Here is a 20,909-nt window from a genome sequence, read left to right as displayed (position 1 = left end):
GAACCCAGGACCTTGTGCATGCTAAGCACATACTCTACCACTGAGCTATACCTCCTCCCTATAAATTATTTCTTTAACTAAAATAAAGAAAACATGCAGTTAATTACTCTGCCTTCACTTTCTTAATTATTTACCTCAGATGTCAACGTCCAAGAATTTTATTCCAGCAACAAAGTGAACAGTCATTGATTCTGTATCCTTGTTCCTCTGTATCACAGAAACATACATATATTTGTATATATCACAAACACACACATTTTTTTTTCCTCTTAGGCACTTTTCAATTGTGTCTTTAAGATATAGAGACCCAGAGAGAAAATCTTTAAAAAAAAAACACTTTTGTATAATTTGAACATTATGATACTGTAAGGGCAAAAGAAAATATTTTTAAATTTAAAATTCTCTCTTATATTACAACAGCATAAAGACTCAGAGAAATATAATTTGTTGTAGCTATAGGAGGAAAAAATAATAATAATACTGTAAAAAACAACATGGCATTTCTGGTTGGCAATTGATAAACATACTGAAAGATGTTTTAAATGAAAAAGTATATATATGGCATTCTTAGCTATAGCCAAGATAAATTCCTGTATTCTTGTCTGAAATTACATGAATGTCACAATCAAAATTTTAGATTTCAAATGTAGTCAGGAAAACCAAACATAAAATTTATCTTACAGTTTTTAAGAAGAAAAGTAATTTTTTAGTTCTAAAATGAAACTTTGGAACTATATAACCAGCATAACATTTTCAATTACTGAGGTTCAGGGTAACTAAAAACATTTATCTTCAAACACTTCAGTATGAAATAATCACAACTAAATCATATTTTCCTTAAGTTCAATCCAATAATAAAGAAATATAATAAAGAAATAATACATAATAAAGAAATAATAAAGAAACTATGAATTGCTTCTACATAAAATTATATAAATAAACTTTTCCAATCAAATGTTAGTAGGACTTACTTCTCTGTAAGCCCAATAAATAATTTCTTGGAAATACCATTAACACACACAACTGACTGTATTGTAGGTAATTCTGTAGTATTCCTGAATGAGTCAAGGAGTCTAGTCATACATCTACCCAGGTCACATGAATGAATTTCTGTTTTCATTCATTAGCCTTTTGCTTGATGACTTCTGTGTATCAGTCGTTACAATGAGCTCAGGAGGTTTGGAAAGAATTAGTCATAACCCTTGACATCAGTGAGTTAGCAGGCTATCAGTAAAGAAAACTGAAGTCAGGCAGGTATCAGTTATAAGGTGAGATTAGGGAAAGCTTTCCTACAAGAGGTAACCATTGCATTGAGCCTTGAAAGATGACTTGGTGTTCTGTTGGTAAGAGAGAGAGTAAGAGGAGAAAAGGCTTCAAGGGTTGAGCGTGTCACCACAGGAGCTAAGGTCTGATGCATCAGGAATTTCAGGCTATTCAGATGATTAGGGGTCTAGTATGTTCTAGAAGGTTATAGGAGTTAGAGGTGGTGATGAAGGAAGCAGTAAGAGTTAAAGAAAGAACAGAGTGTAGGGTATGTTACAAGGTGATGAGGAGTCACTGAAGGATGTTCTGCAAGATGGATTACCGAGGGAGAGAAAGAAATAAGAAATAAGAGTGAACATTTAGGAGATTAATGACATGGTCCAGTCAAGAGATGACAAGCTACTGGGATATGGTAGAACCATTTGTTGAATTTGACAGGATAAAATATGGAGCGAGCAAAAGGGAAAACACAGACAAACATAAATTTGAGTTGTCCCTGGGATATAAAAGCCTAGATATCTAACAGGCAATAGAATATGTAATCTGGAAAAAACAATCTCAGAGCTAAGATACATGAATTTATGGAACATCTGTATATAATGGAAGAAATCTAGATAATAATGCCATTATTAATAGTTGTACACTGTCAAATTGGTCTTGAAAAATGACCTGCATGATAAGCACTGAAAGAACAAGTAAAATAAACTGCTCCTTTGATAAGACACTGGCCTCCCAGAGTGAATTGAGATTATAAGCATAGATAGCAACTTTGAGTATAAAAAGAGTATTATCTATTTGATGAAGAAACAATAGCAAAACAATGGAGGCAAATATGGGACAATCAATAGGTTTAGGAAAGTATAAAGGAGCCTTACTCTGGGGTGTGTACAACCTCTGAGATGGTTCCCAGCGATACTTAGGGTATTGATGCCTTTAAGAAATTCTTCCCACATTGCATTGGGTCCTATCTGTGTAACCGAAGGGTAGGACAGATGTCACACTGTTCACTTCTGTAGCTAGTTTATAAAGCGCACAGCAGCTTCAATCACTCTGAGAGAAGCTGCCAGCTAAGCCATGAAGATGCCCAAGCAGTCCTGTGGAAAGGCTCGCATGGGAAGGAACTGAGGCTTCCTGCCGACAGCCAGGACAACATGGCAGGAGCAGCCTGTGAGTGAGTCACCTCGGAAGTGGACCCTCCAGCCGTTAGACCATCATGTGACCACAGACCCCACGGACATGTGACTTCAGTCTACTGCAAGACTGATTCAGGAGAAGCCTGATCTAAGACTGTCGAGCCAAGCTACTCCCAGAGGAACAGCAGGGTATGAAAAAGTGTTTATTGTTGCTTTATGTTGCTAGAGTTTGTTATTCAGCAATAAATAACTGACATAGGATGCACACTGCAGCTCAGTTACACAAGTGGGGAGTACACACAGTTCTTCTGGTCCCTCCAGCAAGGGTAAGGGCCAACATGAATGCTCATTATACCGAAGTCCTCACCATAAATGGTACTTCTTTACAAGGAAAGTAACAATCTATCATGTACACAGTCAGAGATTGGGCAGATCAGAGACTGGGTAAATTTACACCCCTAAATTTATAATTCACGAAAAATATATCACCAGCGAGACAGGTAGCAGGAGGAAGGACCTCTCCCCATTAACAGATGGAAAAACTGAGGCACAGAAATAAAAAGCACCGGAAGTGAACCTCCCAAAAATATATGTGAAATGAGAAATCATCTAAAAGAACCATGTAGGCCTACAGGAAAATGTTACTACAGGAAGAAGAAGGGAGAGCAGCCTTGTATCCAAAAAAGAAGAAAGATAACCCTTGGTTGATGAACAAAAAAACTCTCCTAGAACAAAAATAAAAGTAAAAATCACAGATTATAGATGTTTGAACAGATTAGCAAGCAACAGAATAACAAGTGGATTAAAAGCCTAATGTTATTATAAAATAAATAAAATAATATAACGTTGATTATATAATTGCAAACACATTATAAAACCTTCCATTTCAAACCACAGAAAAAGAATGGGAGAGTGACCAGTGCAATGTGTTGGGGGAAGGTCTGCCCTGGGGCAGGAAGGCCTCAGTCTGATCATGGCTGCCCTCACTTCAGGCCAGTGGAGGGAACTGAGGCAACACACCTAACCTCTCCAAGCCTCTGCTTCCTAAACTGTTAGACCAGGATAATATCAAAGAGCTACTGTGAGGTTTAAAATATGTGTTAGTTATTTTAAAACACCCAGCAGACCTGAGACATAAAAACAAAGAGCTTAGCAAATAGCATTTTCTCTTGTTTACCTCATTTCCTTTTTAAAAATTGGAAAAATTAGGAACAGACATAAGAAAACAGAGGCATTTCGCTTTCTCGTCAGTAACGTTTTTCTGAAAATGAATAACAACTTTTGAGAACTCAATACTGAGTAGTAAATAATATGATGAAAAAGTCTTCAACGTGGCTAGAATCAGTCAAATCTGCTGGCTTCATCAGTTTAATTCCAAGCACGTGAGTTTACATGTGAGAAATCTTTCCAACTGCACGGCACTGCATAAATGTGAATTGTTTCTTGGGAGAAATGGGCAGAGGCCATCAGGCTGAGCCACCAGGGAGTAAATAGCAAATTAAGTCTAGAAATGACCATTTTTGTAGATGCTAAAAGGAACATCGAGAAAACTTTAGATTTACAAAAACAAGGAATGTTTTTCGGTGATTGCTCCTGGGGTTGTAACAGTATGAAAGTCCTGGTGTATAAAAATAAATGCAAGATAATGAGCACATCTCTCTGGTCCTCCACTGGGCACAGCAGGAAAAGCAAAGTCTCAGCACACAAGACATCAGTTTACCTCCAGTGCCCAGGAGGCGGTGGGCTTTCTATTTAACCCTTTAAAAGCTGCCAGGACATCAGGTTTTGTTTCCAAATCCACGTGAATTTATACAAGGCAGTGCATCTCTTCCATTTATAAGCAAATCACAGTCACAAAATTGCTAGACTCCACTCTCCTTGGCAGTGGGGATTGGCTGTTGACCGTAATGTGTGCAAGCAACAAACAGTTACATTATAAAAATATTATGCAAGATGAAATCTTTAGCTCACATATTCAGCCAACCGCAAACCGTCAAGACCCCACCCAGCGGCCAGCACAGCCAGGGCGTGCGTGGTTCTGAGGGCCCTTCCGGGCTTGAGTCTCTGGGGAAATGTCCGACGAAAGTGTCCAGCTCCCCGTGGCTGTGGCTATGTGGAGTTTCTGTAAGTGGTTATCTGCTTTATGATGATGACCTCCTTCAGAAAAGGAAGTGGTTTTTGTGACTTTTCATACATGGAACCCAACAAAACAGAAGGTAAAGGAATCTAAGATGATGAGAAGACGAGATCATGTTCTTATTTACAAGTAGATAATTCTTCAAGACAACTTTGCATGAAAGATTAAAAAAATCAAGATGAAAAAGTAATTGAATCTTTTTTAAAAAAGTGTAAAATGCTCTCTTCCTGTGCCCGTTTTTCCCTCTTCTGACTAAATAATTTTTGTTGTGAATTTTGAGGGTCTTTTCCTCTTTCTTGAAAAAGACTTCAGAACTATCCCGACAGTCTCCCTACACAACTTAAAAGACAACTCGGTTTAGTTACTGACAGATTATGAGTATTAACCTTATATTTGATACTCTATATTTTCCTTGAAAATTTATACAAGAATCATTTATACATGAATCTATTAATGATTGTTATCCTGAAAATGAATCTTGGGTTTGGGGGAGGGCTAAATGGGGCTGTTAATTTTTGTCTTATATCTTCCCATAGATTTTAATGTTTACCATGATTGCACACAGCTTTGTAGTGAAAGAAAAATCTAGTATCTCTAAAATATGAGGAATTTTATTTTAATGAGGGGAGATAACAGTTCTCTCTTTCAGAGGGAAGGGATTTTATTCTTTGGAATACAAACGCAAAGAATATAAAAATGCTCTTTTTTTTTTCACCTAAATCTAAAACACTGTCTCCTCAAATCAAATTGACCCATGTGGTTACACAGTTTGCAAGCAATTCCCAAGAACAGGTTATTGACATCAAATTGTAGGTTAATGATGCTCAGAATGGACAGATCTACTAGAAGTCATCTGAGAAAAGCCCAAACAACTAATACAACATTTCTTGAATTATTTTTTTTATCTCTTACACCTTTTCAAGTTATAGAACTCTAGGGTATTTTACAAAAATTTATTCGAAAGACTCTGAGGTTAATGAAATATGCTGAGAACTTTAAGATTAAGTCAAGATCCAAATGCAGATTATAAATTAGAGGAAAATTAGAGGAAAAGAATAGATATTGTTTATATAAACTGAACACTTGGGGAATACTGATAAAATGACATAGCTCCTGAATAGTGAATTATTGTCAATAAATAAATGCAGACAGACAGAAAGAGAGAGAATGACAGAGAGTGATATATAACAAGATCTTTGCTTGGGAATTAAAAAAATAGAAAAATAGAACTTTTAAAATGAGAGATGCTCATCCGGGTATGTCTGAAATGTAAGTAGTAGTGATGGAAGATCAGAAGGTACAGGAATAATAGCTAAAGACATTAAAGCTTACTTCACGCCGGGGTCCTGTATTAAGGCCTCTTACTTCCTTTCTGTGGAGGATGCTACTGTCATCCTGAATTTACTGACACAGAATCTCATGTACAGACGTGAAGACACGTTCTAAAATTCAACCACCCTGAACTTCCTTAGAAACTAAAACGGTGGCCCTTACTTAAGAGCCCACGACTGTAAGCACTGCGCTGCTGCACACAATAGGATCTCAATAAATACGTGTTGAATGAATGAAATGAAAATTAATGTTATTACAATTTAACATTGTATTTGTATTAAAATACAAGGTTCCTCTACCAATATTTCAGGTGGATGTTGATCCACAAAAGCTATGCACTTTTATTCAGTTTTTTATGTCTATTTTGGATAATTAAATGGGCAGGTAACAGACTCCAGAAATAAACACGCCCGTGTCAAGGGCAGGCGCAGGTGACGGCTTTTCCTTTCCCTGCAACCTCCAGGGTGAGACCTTAATTCAAATACTAAGAACTCCAGAAACAAAACCAAAATGGATTACCACTTCCAAACAGAGCTGCCCATCTACAGCGACAGAAGGGGCTGGAAAACTGGAAGGGGACAGGGGTAGGCACTGCTCATGGCAGGGAGGCTCCTCTCCGGGGTAACGAGAAAGTTCTAAAATGAGACAGTGCTGATGGCTTCAAAACTCTGCCCCTACACTAGGAGCCAATGATTGCGAACTTCAAGTGGGAGAATGTTACGATATGTGAATTAATTTTCCATGAAACTGTTAAAAACAGATGCTGCTACAATTTTTTTCATAAAGAATCCAATGCCTGATAATATATTTTGCAATATTTCTGCAATTTATTTCATTATTTATGTCTCTACTTCCAAAAATTTACTTTTTTTTAAAAAAGGAATCTTTCCCATTGGGTGATCATCAATCAACTCGTATGAAATCAGTTTCCTTCCTGTTACTGTCAAGTATTTTTTCTTTTAATGGTATGTTATTTTTAATAACCACATTATTTTGATTAATATTAAAATTTTTAGGTTTTAAATACAGCATGACTTACTAATGACCAATGAAACTTAATTTCACTTTCCACTTAATGACGTGTCAAATTCTTAACATTTGCAGTGTGGCCTTGTTAAACATGGTTTATCTAGGGAATAAAAAGCAATGATGTAGAATAACCCCAGACTATTTAATTACAAACTCTTCACTTAACCGTGTGAAGCCGACCATTCTCCAGGTCTCAATGATAACTTTAAGTAATAATATTGACTTCTTATAGAAATAGATCTTCTATGATCAGAAAACAGGCAGTTTTTTTCCTAAACAGTCTTCTACATAACCAAAGAAAATAAATTCTTCTCCAATAGAAATTTTTTTAATTTTGAAAATCCTAAGCTACTGTTGATTTTAAACAAAATAGAAACAGTGCCCACGTGAAGTTCTGTAGTTAGTGATATTAGAATTCCCCAGTGCTTTTCAAGCAGCCATGTGGAACATAATTTGGGAAATGCTGTTTAGTCAATAAATGATTTATTTGACCTCTTTATGGTTGCAGTAAAATGCATAAACATAAAAGTCACCACTGTAGATATTTTAAAGTAGACAATTCTGTGTATTTAGTATATTCATAATGTTCTGCACAATCATCACCACCATCTGGTTCCAGAACATTTCCATTGTCCCTAAAGGAACCCTCATACTGATTAAGCAATAGTTCACTTCCTCCTTACGCCCAGCACCAGGCAATGACACATCTGCCTTCTGTCTCTATGGATTCACTCATCTGAACATTTCATATAAACAAAACATACAGTATGTATCATTTTGGGTCTGGCTTCTTTCACTTAGCATAATTTTTTCAAGATGCATCCAAGGTGGAGCATGTCAGTACTCCATTCCTTTTCACAGCTGCATATTACTCCACTGTGTATATATATCATATTTCTTTTGTCCATTCAACAGTCTACAGGCTTTTGGCTACTATTTTAGCAGCCAAAAGTATTTTTTGCTACTAATTTTGCTTGCTTTTACAGAATATATAAATGCCATGGGATATGTTTCTTAAATACAAATTGAGAAAACAAGAATATAAAATTTGGGGAATTTTCTTTTCTCTAAAGAGGAAAAAATTCTTTTTCTATTAAAAAGCTCATCCTTCACATAGCAAAGATAACATGGGTACCTTCAGGGAAGAAACTCACTGAATTTCAAGGATATAATGAAATCCCTGGATTGATAGCCAAGAAATTACTTGTCGTATCAACAGGGTATCTTGTATACATCTCGGACTTCAGATGTCTGAATTATCTCCAACACTGCATTACGTTTTCTTTAGCCTTCTCCATTTCTATGAAATGTCAATTCCATTCATCTAGTGACTCAAGCCCAAAGCCCGGTAGCCATCCTTCACACACTCTTCTCTTTCATTTTCACTGTAAATTCCACCTCCAAATCCTGAGTATTTGATGTGCAAAGGGCTTGCGCTCCTCCACTCTTATTTCCACTGCCATCAACTAGACTGAGTCACCATCACCTGTTATCTGGGCTGTGCCCTCTTGCCTTGACCATCTCAAATTTATTCTCCACCAAAAAGACTGAAGGGACTCTCTTAAGAATGTAAATAAATTATACCACTCCCTGCCTTAAACCCTTTGGAAACTTTCTGTTATCCCTAAAATAAAATCCCAACCCTCAGTACACCCTCAGTCTCTATCACGCCAATTCTGACTTGCTCCACAAATTCTTCCAACAGCCCCCTTCCTTGTTATGCCCCATCGACCCTGGGCTTTTGTCAGCATCCTCCCTGCACCACACTGTTCTAGAACTTCCTCAAATTCTGTTCTAATTCTCCTGCTGTCACCGAATCACTCTTCACCTAAACAACTTCCTTGTCATCTTTCAGCCTCTACTCAAATGTCATGTTCTCCAAACCACCTGTCAACCCCCCTAGTCACACTCCAGGTGCCCCAGTGCTTTTCCTTTGAAATGAACTTAATTTTTTTCTTAGCACTTAATGTAGCTTATTATTATCCATTTATTTGGCTGTTTATTTGTTTAATCTCCCATTCTCATGGTAGACTGTAAATTTACTGGGGCTTTTTATAGTAAGAAAAAAATCCCTCTTTTAAGTAAAACCATTACAGATCAATGAAGTACATCTTATTCTTTGGTCTCTAAAGTAGGTCGTTTAATTAAGATGTTTCTAAATGTCAGAAATTTGGGATAGTGTTTTCATTAACTTCATTTCACCTTTTGAATTTTACAGATGAAGACAATAAAATACTTGCCAAGGTAAGGATTCTGTAGAGCAGCAGGTCAAACTTTGTTAGAAAAAGTGCTCAGTGAAACAAGCCTCTATCTGGAGGAAAAAACAATCTGAAGGGATGTCAATTCAAATTACAGGAGTGATTTCGATGAAAGCAATTTCAATCTACGCTAATCAGTTGAGTTTTGGTCATTAGCTTCATTTTTCTTCTCTTTTCTCCTCACTCAGTTGCACTTGACTGTCTTTAATGTATCGATTTTTAAGTTGAATAGACAGAAGTTCAACGAATACACCCACCACTGGTGCAGTTCTGGACTTGACATTACGATTTCCAGTGGGGCGTTAGAGTGTCCGTGTGTCCACTCAACTCTTCACCTCTGAGCTTCCCCCGCTAGTCATAACCTTTCTCTGCAGTTAATGAACCGAACCAGCTGGCTTTTTGCCATCGCTTTTCAGGGCATCACCCTTCAGGGCATGGAGGGACCATGCAGTCAGAGGTGAGGGCTGCCATTCTTTTTTCTTTCTTTTGATAATGAATGAGTCTAACGCAGCTTCTGGAAGTAAAATCTATCAGGACTGTTTAAATATTCAGCAGGCACGTCAAGTCTCCTGAAGACACATACCTTTCTTCTAAAAGAAGTTAGAGAATTTATGGAAATAATCAAGAGCCACAGATGGAACAGCTTTTTGAAAGCCAAGATTCAAAATCTGCCCCCTTTTTGGCAGCCAAGAGCCACATATGTCGTGTCGAGGTGACACTCCTGTGGGGGACAGGAAGAGGACTTCTCTATACATGAAAACTACTTGTACTCTAGCCAGAGAAAATGTGCTTGCACCACGTGCAGCAAACCTTTGCCCAAACCAGAAACCCCTGACTGGACCGCTATGCCATTTAAACCTCAAAAGACTCCTGACCAATATACCGTCTGGTCTTACCAGAAAACAAACACCTTTTAGAAAATAGATTTTCCCAGAGAAAATACTTTTCACATTTGTTAATTTCTTTTTTATAGGAGATTTTGCATATTGTGTGCCATCAAATCAAATATGGGGCTGTAGTTATGGCTTCAGCCACTGAATAACGCATTTGAGGATTTCTGTAATTCTCTGTTTTGTTCACTCCATGGACTAGCTGGAAAGTTGGAGTCTGCTGAGACATGCGTTCACCAGACACAGACTTGGCACCAAGAACTCAGATGTGTGGTGAGGATAACTGAAGGACTCGTTCACTCTAGAACATTCCAAGGCCTCCAGGCTTCTCCCACTAGGAGAAATATCAACTCGTAGGTGATATCTGAGGTGCCATCTATCACAGAGGTAGGAAAACCGGGGGGTCTGCTTGGGAGACTCAAGGAGAGATCACATTTTCCAGGAGCTTAAGAGTTATAGCATTTAGTTCGGCATCTTCCAAAGTGGATAGTACTTTTATATTCAAATCTCCAACCTAGGAAAAAATACAACTAAAAAGGAACTTCCATTAATAGCAACAGTGTGCCTCATGTTTATCTAGAAAGTGAAAGAGTTTCTACTTCAATTATCATCTGATTTTGAATTACTACTTGATTACAACACGATGGTGCTCAACTTGACAAGCATAATTCTAAGAAAAAGCTTTCACCTGATTAAGATAAGAAAACAACATGAAATGCTTAAAAGTGGTTTTTTAGAAAAGACTCTATTTTTAGACTGTGAATATTGTATAAAAAGGTACAAAATGTTCTAGAAAGGAAGTATCATGTCAGTTTTGTGTCACTGATTAAACAGATTGTGCCTTCGAGATTCCTTCCCCTGGAAGAACATATAAAGTCTGGAGATGGCTTAGACGCTGCATATTGAAAATACATGAAAAAGAGGCAGCCTGTTGGGGTGATTCAAGTGACTAGTACATTTCTTGGAGAGTTAGGAGTTGCCAGAGCAAATAGGAAAGAAAAAAATTTAGTTCTGTACAGTGACTAAACTTAAAAAAGATTAAGATACAGTGAAGGCAAACTAAAAAGGAAGAAAATGATCCATTGCCCACAAACTCAATATGTGATCTAATAAAAACAGTTTGTGGATGTAGATTTTTAATTTTTTTGTGTGTATATATATTTTATTGAAGTATAGTCAGTTTACAATGTTGTGTCAGTTTCTGGTATACAGCATACTGCTTCAGTCATACGTGAACATACATATATTCATTTGCATATTCTTTTTCACCATAAGTTACAAGATATTGAATATAGTTCCCTGTGCTATACAGTATGAACTCATTATTTATAGATTCAATCTTTTTTAACTTTTTTTTAGATTTTTAATTTTTATTATACAATAAATATACTGTACTTTACACTGATTACAAAAGTTGAGTTTAAATGTGTGGGCTTCATTTACCATCTTGAACAGAAATATTTAGAGGTAAATGTAGACATTTATGCGTAATGCCAAAGAAGAAAGTAAGGTGCTATTTGAGCAGTAGCTTTTAGAAATATTCACTCTATTCCTAAATAATAGAATATTAATTGAAATGCAGTTTACTAACTGGGATTATGTGTTAACATATTTTTAAAAATCTTAGGTTTAAAATTTGACTTTCCAAGGAAAGTGTTTAAAAGAGTAATGAGGTGAATTTGGATAAACCACATCATCTAGAAAGAAAAGCCTCACCTAAAATATGGGTATAATTTTCCTTACTTTATAGATTTAAATGAGATACTGCCCAAAAATATTTCTTGGAATGTTTACTCAAATTAAACATAAGGCCAGCCTGAGTCTGAAGCTGACAGAGAATGATGATGCCAGCCAGCAAATGGATGTATGAAGGACAAAGATAAGTTCATGGTGACAGATGAATGGAAACGTCCCCCCAGCGCCTCTCTGTGCCTCCCGAGATTCATTCCAGGCTCGGTGATTCAAACTGCCCAGAGTGCAGTCTCAGCCAGACCTGGGGAGCCCAGGGTGCGTGCTGGCCAACTTTTACACTGTTAGATATACGAAGGGCCAGGACAGCACCTGAAGGTCCACCACTTACCTTATCCTATTTCATACTTTTCCACTGGACTCAAGAAGGCCAGGCCAGGGACCACCTTACTTAGAGTAAATGCTAAACTTGCCTGCTAACTATTTTATTCTGTTGTATTCTATATTTTTAGCTTTTTTTTCCAGTGCAAAATTAATGTCCAGAAAAAAATTTAAATTTATACATTAAGAGTTAAGAAAAATCTTATATTGTCTCAATAGATTAGCAGTCTCAGAAAACAGCTGAACTTCATTTTTAAAAGTGACATTCTGCTGGAATATTCAAAAAAAAAGAGAACAGGATGGTAAATGTTATAATATTTTAGCAACCTTGGCCTATTATCTGGACTTTCAGGATTTTGTAAAAGAGATACCAAGATCCTTTTCACAGCCCCATGGCCACCAGTCTTGCCGGCCTTTAATGTCTTAGCTCTTAATCTCATCTCTCTGAAGCCAGAGTGACATTTCCAAAATGCTAACTTTAACACATCACTCACGTTATTAAAATGCTTTCTAAGAGGTTTTCCGTGCCTCAGAATGAGCCTCAAGCTTCTTAGAATGGCTTAGAAATTCCACTCTGATTGGGCACTTGCTTAGCTGTCTGGTCTCATCTCTCAAACTTTCTTCTTTGTACTCTCTACTCTTGTAATCCTGAATTACCTTACATTCTCTTCCACCAGGATTTAACATGTGCTATATTTGTGCCAGGAAAACCTTCCCCTTCAAGATTCTTGCTGTGTGGGTCCTGTCTCTCCAGACTGAGTTTTGACATCCCTGCCAAGCCCCGGGGGCTCCTGCATCTTCAGCGCTTCTCTCCCTACCAGTCCCCTTGCCACAGTCCCCACACACGCTCAGGTGTCACCTGCGTGGATTGTTCAGAATGTCTACGCTGCTTCCTAAAAGTTACCACCCATAATAACCTGATTTCTCCTGAAGTGACTTCATCCACGGCACAGCCCTAAGTCACCAGTATTGAGAAGTGCTCTCCTTTGCTTCTGAAAAATGACATGGGTGGCCAGGAAAGTCAAAAAATGTAAAAATATCTAGATTTTTATCTATCTATCTATATATCTGTAAGTTACCTCCCACAAATACGTAAAGTCCTTTTGTTCACTGTAGTGCATACGTATGTCTGTGTGTATGTGTGGTTTTTAAGAACTATTTAATCTTTTCGAACCTTTATCACCAGATTATGGCTTCAGTCTCTGAACTTCTGCTTTTTTATTCCTGTTCACACCCAACCCCACAACCAATATGTAATCTTTCACAAATTCAAATTGAATTTGTCGCTCTCACTGCTTAAGGCCTTTCAGTGCCTTAAATACTTCCACTTTTAGTTTTAGGAATTTCCATAAATACTGTAATGGATTCCATAAACACCGTAGCTTTTGTAAGACATAAAAGAGAATGAAGGCATGGAAAAACCAAATGCAAGAATATGAAAATGAATTTATGTGCGTATATGCATGACTGGGACACTGTGCTGTGCACCAGAAGTTGACACATTGTAACTGATGGTACTTCAATAATAAAAAAGAAAGAAAGAAAGGAAGAAAAACCAAATGCAAATACAAATACAGCAAATACAATGCCTGTGATTATCTTGCGACTGTACACATCAATTATTTTATTCATTAATTCAAAAATGTTTTTTTCTACTATTGTGCAACAGTCATGGAGCAAAGAACTGGATGTCCCACAATGCACGAGACAAAGAGGATCCCTGCTCTTATTCTTCTGAATACATGGAATGATTTTACCTTGACACAATCTAACCAATCCACTGACTCAAAATCTCCGTGAAAACTTTACATTCCTTGCATTAAAATTTTAAGTTAATTTCATTTCTTATTGTTAATCTGAATTAGGTTTTATTGATGTCAGAGGCCACCAGACTGATTTCAGATTCTTGCTCCTGTCCTGTTCTCCTGTGCATCCCTGGGAATCACCTCTCCTGCTAGTCTTCTGTTCAGCACACACTTACTGATCTTCCCGGGTCGACCATGAGTGGAAAGAACAGGCTATTCTAACGCACAGACATTTCCACACACCTTCCTGGGGCTGCAGACACGACCCCCTTCATACGGGGTGAGCATACCTGTCAATCACAACTTCTTGTCAGTTACTTCAAGCAGGACACTGCCTTGTGCTCATCCTCAGTAAATGCCAGGCTTTGATCGGGAAGAGAGGGATGAATAACAAACAGAAAGCCACTTTGAAGGAGGCTTTGGTTGAAATAAAAGCATCAGGAAAGGCTAAAGCCCAAGGGGGCATAGAGGTAGGAGCCATATGACAAAAGAACGCTGTGTGCTTACAGCGGAGTGTCAGTGGCAAATGTTCCTTTGTCTCCTGTCACCAGTGTTTCATCCAGAAATGCCACAAGGAGATTGCAGAAGAGACTTCCCCCTATGCCAATCCAAACTGCCCCTGTTTCGACTGGCCACCCTGCCCTCCTATAATTGTGCTGAGTTTTGAGCCTCGGGTCTTCCTAACTGGCTTCTATCTGCTCCCTCTGGGGGAAAGAGGGAAAAAAGGAAAAGAAAAGAAGACATAAAGGGAAAAGAAATCACAAAGAACAGACTGTAGTATCACTTTCCACATTCTCTCGGGGTTAGTCCATCTTCCTTTCCTACTGTTACAGACTGAGAAAGAAAGAAAGAGAGAGAGAAATAGAATGATGTTCATCATATAGGAGAAAACATAATTATCTAGGATTCAGAACACAGATGGAAGCAGGGAATGTCCAATTCCCATCCAGCAATGTGCTTACAGATTGAGCATCTTGAATTTCCTCTGAAGCCCCTTGGTCAATAATTTATCGGAGGTCTTGAACAGGTCACTGGAATAAATCAGCATACTAAAAACCCTTTATATGATTATTTAATTAACCAATATCCTTCTGTTTGTATATCTTCATTCAAAGGTCCTCGACTTTCGGTGGAGATTCCATGCATCTCTCTGTACATTCTCCATCAGCTCATATAAGCAAACGTTTGCCAGCTGTCTTACATATTGAAAAATAGTTGAATGGGTTTTCAAGAGGCCAGTTTTCTACATTCAAGGCTTATTAATCACAACCACCATTATGCCACGTCAAGGAATAAGATCAGCATACGCTGCCATTCAGGATCAGTGGACAAAAAATCTCTATTTTCATATACTCAGAGCCTTGCACTGAAATTATGACCAGACTCAACAGTGCATCTTCACAATAAATACAGAAAATAGGAGTGCCTGTTTGGCACAGACTGGTTGCAAATTAGAAAAGAAACAGAATTTTAACATTCAAATTTAAGAAAATATTTTTATCCGATACAAAAAAGGACAACTCTCCAGCTAAAAACTCATTTTGTATTTATCAAATTATCTTTTAAAATTATAGTAACACTAATCCTAAGTACTACTAATTTGACACAAAATGCCACATGCGGATTATGACAGTTGTGGGAAAAATTAATGGAACTGTATTTGGATTCCATATAGAACAACTGACACCACAATTACATGTTAATGAATTGAAGAAGGAAAGAAACTCTGATTGGCTCTCTCTGTGCATTGTTGGGCTGAAACCTCTATACCTCAGAGTCCTGCAGTTTCCATAGAAACACAGCAATGGCTAATGTAAAAGCAATAGTTATCTCCAGACAAAAGGCCTGCCTGAGCTTTCATTTCAGTGCATCAAAAATCCGAAGAAAAAAGCCTTTATCTTTGAAAATAGAAAGGACAAATTTTAATATGCTAAATGTCAAAAACCAAAATGATGTATCATTTCACAAATACCTTTAAAAACAAATCCTTCAACGTAAATTGACTGGAATGGAGTAAACAAAATTTCCTTAAATGTTTTTCTTTAATCCACATATCGAAATAATGAAACCCAGTTTTATCAAGTCTGTTGCCCAACACGGCTTGAAGTCCATCAGCAAAATCAACCATTAAGGACCAGCAACGTTGGCAGACCGAGTTCTGTCAATACCACTGTTTTTAGTTTAGATATTTGCTTAGCAAAAGTATGATCTTGCTAGTGTGTGTGAAGACAAGTGAGGAGGAAGTCTGCATCTGAGTCTACCTTTTGTTTCTCTCTTCTGCTGTACCCCACCTCCCTAAAAAGCTCAGCAATGAACCACTGCATTAATAGCATAGTGTCTGATATAAATCACCCTGGGAATTAAATAGAAGAATTAATAAACATTCTTTTTTTCATATAAAATCTAAATGCTTCAAATAATATGCCATTGGATTCCCCTCCCCACCCGATCTATAATACTAATACTGAAGTATTTGAAGTATATGTTCACAAAATGGGGACATAAACACTGTCAAATGATAAAGCCAATCTAATTAACTTAATAAGAAAAACTAAAATATTTTACTTTGGCATCAAATCCAACAATATATAAATTCCAAAGAGAAGGTGAAAAATCAGGCTCTGAGCTTTTTAGGTAAAATAATTTAAGTCATGGGTGAACTTCACAAATCTTTTCTACAATGTAGACTGTCGTAAATAATAATAATATCCTGGTAACAACTGAACAACAAAGAACATTGTGTCGACACTGGATCATCAAACTACAATCCATCAGTAAAAATAAAAAAATCTCATGTTACAATCATGACCATCTAATATAGGGCATTTTTAAGAATGACTGACAAATCAGTGAAAAAAAAAGATATGTAAAACATAATGATTTTCTATCTCTGAATTTGTAAAACTGATGATATTAAGAAACTATATTCCCAAATATCGAATAATAGGTTGAATTTTGTTCACTTCTTCACTGTTTTAATTAAGAATGTCTGCAAAATAGTTTTTATTTTTAGGTTAACCTGATGATCCCCAAACTGTGACCAAACCATATTCCAATGTGGGTATAAAATAAAATCGGGATGTAACGTGAGTGTTTTTATGCTGTGCTAACATTTTTATTGTCTGTTTTGTATGTTGAGTGTGTAAAATCTACCGTGGCTGAGAAGGCCACGCTCATATCAGCTTAGATCTTAGGCCAAAACCTTTGGAAGTATTTACAGCTGGTGTAGAACCCCACGAGGCCATCTAAAAGTAATATTGCCAAAATATTTGCAGTTGAGAGTCATACCTCTGTGTCAAACACAATATTAACCTCACAAAATTTCAAAAAGTTGAGGAATTATACCCAGTCAGGTGTACAGCACACATCTCATAGCCACTAAAACACACAAGTGGGAAAAGACAAAGTGATTTCTCTGTTTCTAAAATTCCTACTTTAAAAGGTAAAACAACACATACTTCTATAATGGCATTTCTCCAAAGCTGTAGCCCCAAAAGGGCGAGGAAAGAGGATGGTTAAATTTTTATTCAAAACATTAAAAAAAACTCTAGATTTTTCCAATAACCCAAATGTTACGTCAGCCTGCTAGTAATTTTCAGTCCTCTCCTACTCACCACCAAATAGCCTGTATTTCAAAATTAAGTGGAAGAGTTTCACACAGCAGAGGAAATAAAAGATTGCTTGCTCCCCAAACGCCCTGCTTGCATATTCATTTAAAGGACATGCAAAGGACTAGTGAAATCCAAAGCAATTAAATTAAAAGAGGGAAATTGGGAAAATTTCTGATGATTAAAAAAGTATACAAATTATTAAAAAGTAAGTCATGTGTGAAATACACTCCAGAACAATCTACAGTGTTCAGAAAAGCCAATTAAAACTCCATGAAAATAGAGCTGTTTTTCCCTACCACCTTGGATCAACAGGCAGTGAAAATCTAAGTTATAAACCTGAAAATCAGCCCATTGGGATGAAAGCACAAAGAGAGAGGTTATGTTTTATTCGGCGTAGACTGACACTGGACTACAGCGCTACAGAGGAGACCTTGAGAAAAACAGTAAAAACGTCCAGAGACACTAATCAATGGACACTTGGTTTTAGGAAATCTTCAGATTCTAAAACACCAAGGACACAGCATGCCTGACATCACTATTAATTTGTGTGAGAATTACCACAAAAATTGCAAGAAGTTGAAACAAGAGGTTTTTTAAAAGGACAATAAAACTATAACATTTTGATGAGAAAGACTTTTTCAAAAAGAGATCTATGGCAAGAGCCTTAATAAAACTTCCTTAGATAAATGCTCAATTCAATATTATACTAATCATTACACTAAGTGTCTATCCTGAAAGTGTCCCATTCTGAACTGACTTACCCCCTGTGTGAAGTCAATTTATATGTAAATTCTATGGAGAATTAGGTTAATGTGCCTTTTTCATGTAACTGACAGTAAGAGCAAATGTATCTTTCCACTTGGCTTCCAAACAAAGACCTAGCCAGCCTTGATGCGAGGAAGGGAATCTGGAAGCAGTAACAGAAACGCAGACTCTGAAAGAGCAAACTGTGCTGATTCATGATGTCAAAACCTGAGCTGCTGCCAAGAAAGTCAGGTGTGTCAGGGATCTCTGAGCGTCTTTTAACTTATTCAGTCTCTAATATATTCAAACATTGATCTTGGAAGCATGACAAGAAGGCTAAGTCTTGGTTAGCTGCCCTGGGAAATCAATTTCATGAATAGCGAGGAAGAATCCCCACCCAAATAATGCCACTTAGTCTCAACGTATATTGCACTTCTAACAACGTTTTATTTTCTCTATCACAGGTGACCTTTCAATTTCACACGACGTATTATGTATGCACCTCCCACCACGGTTTTTAAAAACCTCTAATCTATTTATATATATATATATATAAATTTATATATATTTATATATAAATAATAAAGGAGTAGGCATGTAAATAAGTGGAGGTCCTGGAAACCAACGGAGAAGAAGAGTACATGCCTTCGTATGATGACGCCAACGGTGACACAAGTCTACAAACCACGCGTCCTCAAGCCTACGCACCCAGCTCAAATTCTAAGAGTGAGCCCTGTAGAGAAATTGGATTCTTCCCCCAAAGCAAAGAAACAAAGACTTTATATATTTTAATAACAGCATGTATAAACCCCCACTTCAATTTTAGACTTTCCAAACACTTATGAATGCAGGGTGGGAGAAGATACTGGCAGGGAGGAAGATTAATAAATGCAAGATATGAAACTGGCTATTGTTATGAAAACATAGTCTTTGGAGGTAAATAGGCTTCGGTTTGAATTCCAGGCCTGGCAATTACTAACTGTGAGACCGTATTTAATAACTAGCTTAATACATAGCAAGAGATGATGAAAATCATAGATATCACTTATTGTCTTTAAGAAAACTAGCACTCAGACTTTCCGAATCCTTGCAGATGGGTGCAATTTCAACTAACACTGAATACATAATTAATCAATTACATGTCTTAGTCTCTATCATATAGTAGACACTCGATAAGTTGTACAAAGAATTTTTTTTTATTAAGTTACCCTCCACATGAAGTTATTTCTCTAGGTAGCATGCAATCATGAGAGAGGGAACATTCTCTTTCTTATTAACTTAGTACAAAAAATTATAATACAAATTTTCTCTATGAGAATCCATAAGTGAGTGAGCTGTATCTACTCATCTTGTAAGTTACAGGGTTAGACTTTATATTTTATAATTAGTAGCAAAGTCAAATTTTAATTAGAAAGCATCAAAATATTGCAAATCTTAACCATAATTAATTTTCTAACAGTATATTAAATTAGCATAAATGAATACGTTAAACTAGACATCTTAAGCCTTTGCTTTAATGTTATTAAAATTCAATAATGGGTCCAATAGAATGTAGAGATGATAAAAGTCATACAAATTATTCAATTTTCTTAGAGAAAACTAGATGTTATTCTGAGGTAGGGAAATTGTGAAGAGTAACTAATGAAACACTTTTTTTTTAAGTTCTTCATATGGTACCACAGTAGTTATTTTTGCTTTGTACATTTTACACATCAGCTAGGACTACCTCATAAAGGACAGTCTGACATTTAGAAGAATGTCTTTAATTAATCCATTTGGTGTTTATAGAGCAGCGATCATGTAAAGGACTCTCTTTAGTGGTTACTTATTTATCTCTTTATTTCACTGAAATGGGGGATGGAGCCGAGATCTGCATCTCACCTGCTTACCTTTTCCTGCCTCCTACCCCAACTCTGCTCTAGCCCTTACTCACAAGGGTCAGAGGACCAGCAGGGCAGGCTCACCAGTGTTCTCTTTTCTTACAGGATCAAAGTTTCCTGGAGGAAAGATTATCCTAAAGTAACGTGAAGCATTTAATCTAGGCTGTAAATATTACACTGATCATAGGAAATTTGAGGTAATATTTAAAATTCAAGTTTGGTGTCTGTCACGGACATTTATCCAATAGTCCAGGTCAACTGAGCTTCTCTGATGAAATATTTAAGATGATGACAAAGAAAACTCCACAGAGGTGGTGAAAATCAAGCCACAGAGATTTCCTTATTACAACCTCCTCAAAGCTTTTCATTTTTTTCCACTTAACATGACATAGGTGACTATAATGACCTAATCATTTTTCTCATTATTAATATATATATCCATCATATATATAAAATATAGCATAATTATATATAATAAACACATCATTTAATATAATGTATCAATAATGGTTATATATTAATAGCATATATATTACAATATAAATATACATACAATTATAACATAAATATTATTACATTAATTATATGATTAGAAAAAATTCATTAATTTATAAATGTGTATTATTCATAGCTATATTTATCTAATATATAAATATATTTATATATTATATATAACATTAGTCAGTGATTAAGGTAAAAATCTGTCTTAAAATATGATATTCCAGCCAAAAAAAAAAGAAAAGAGTTGCCAGCAAGG

General features: G+C 36.5%; 1 protein-coding gene and 1 long non-coding RNA gene across 8 annotated transcripts in view; one reads left to right on the top strand and one right to left on the bottom strand.

The window, feature by feature from the left end:
* GPM6A (glycoprotein M6A) overlaps positions 1-20,909 on the bottom strand; it is a 246,881-nt gene that overhangs the window by 64,844 nt on the left and 161,128 nt on the right. The window lies entirely within an intron of this gene.
* On the top strand, positions 7,595-18,779 carry LOC140689403 (uncharacterized). Its single transcript, XR_012064319.1, has 3 exons — positions 7,595-7,659; positions 9,113-9,138; positions 18,737-18,779. It is a non-coding gene; the product is annotated as an uncharacterized lncRNA (long non-coding RNA).

This window comes from Vicugna pacos, chromosome 26 (genome assembly GCF_048564905.1).
Source record: "Vicugna pacos chromosome 26, VicPac4, whole genome shotgun sequence".
Classification (NCBI taxonomy): domain Eukaryota; kingdom Metazoa; phylum Chordata; class Mammalia; order Artiodactyla; family Camelidae; genus Vicugna; species Vicugna pacos.
Note: the sequence above shows the minus strand (reverse complement) of the source record. Positions and strands in the feature narration are given on the sequence as shown.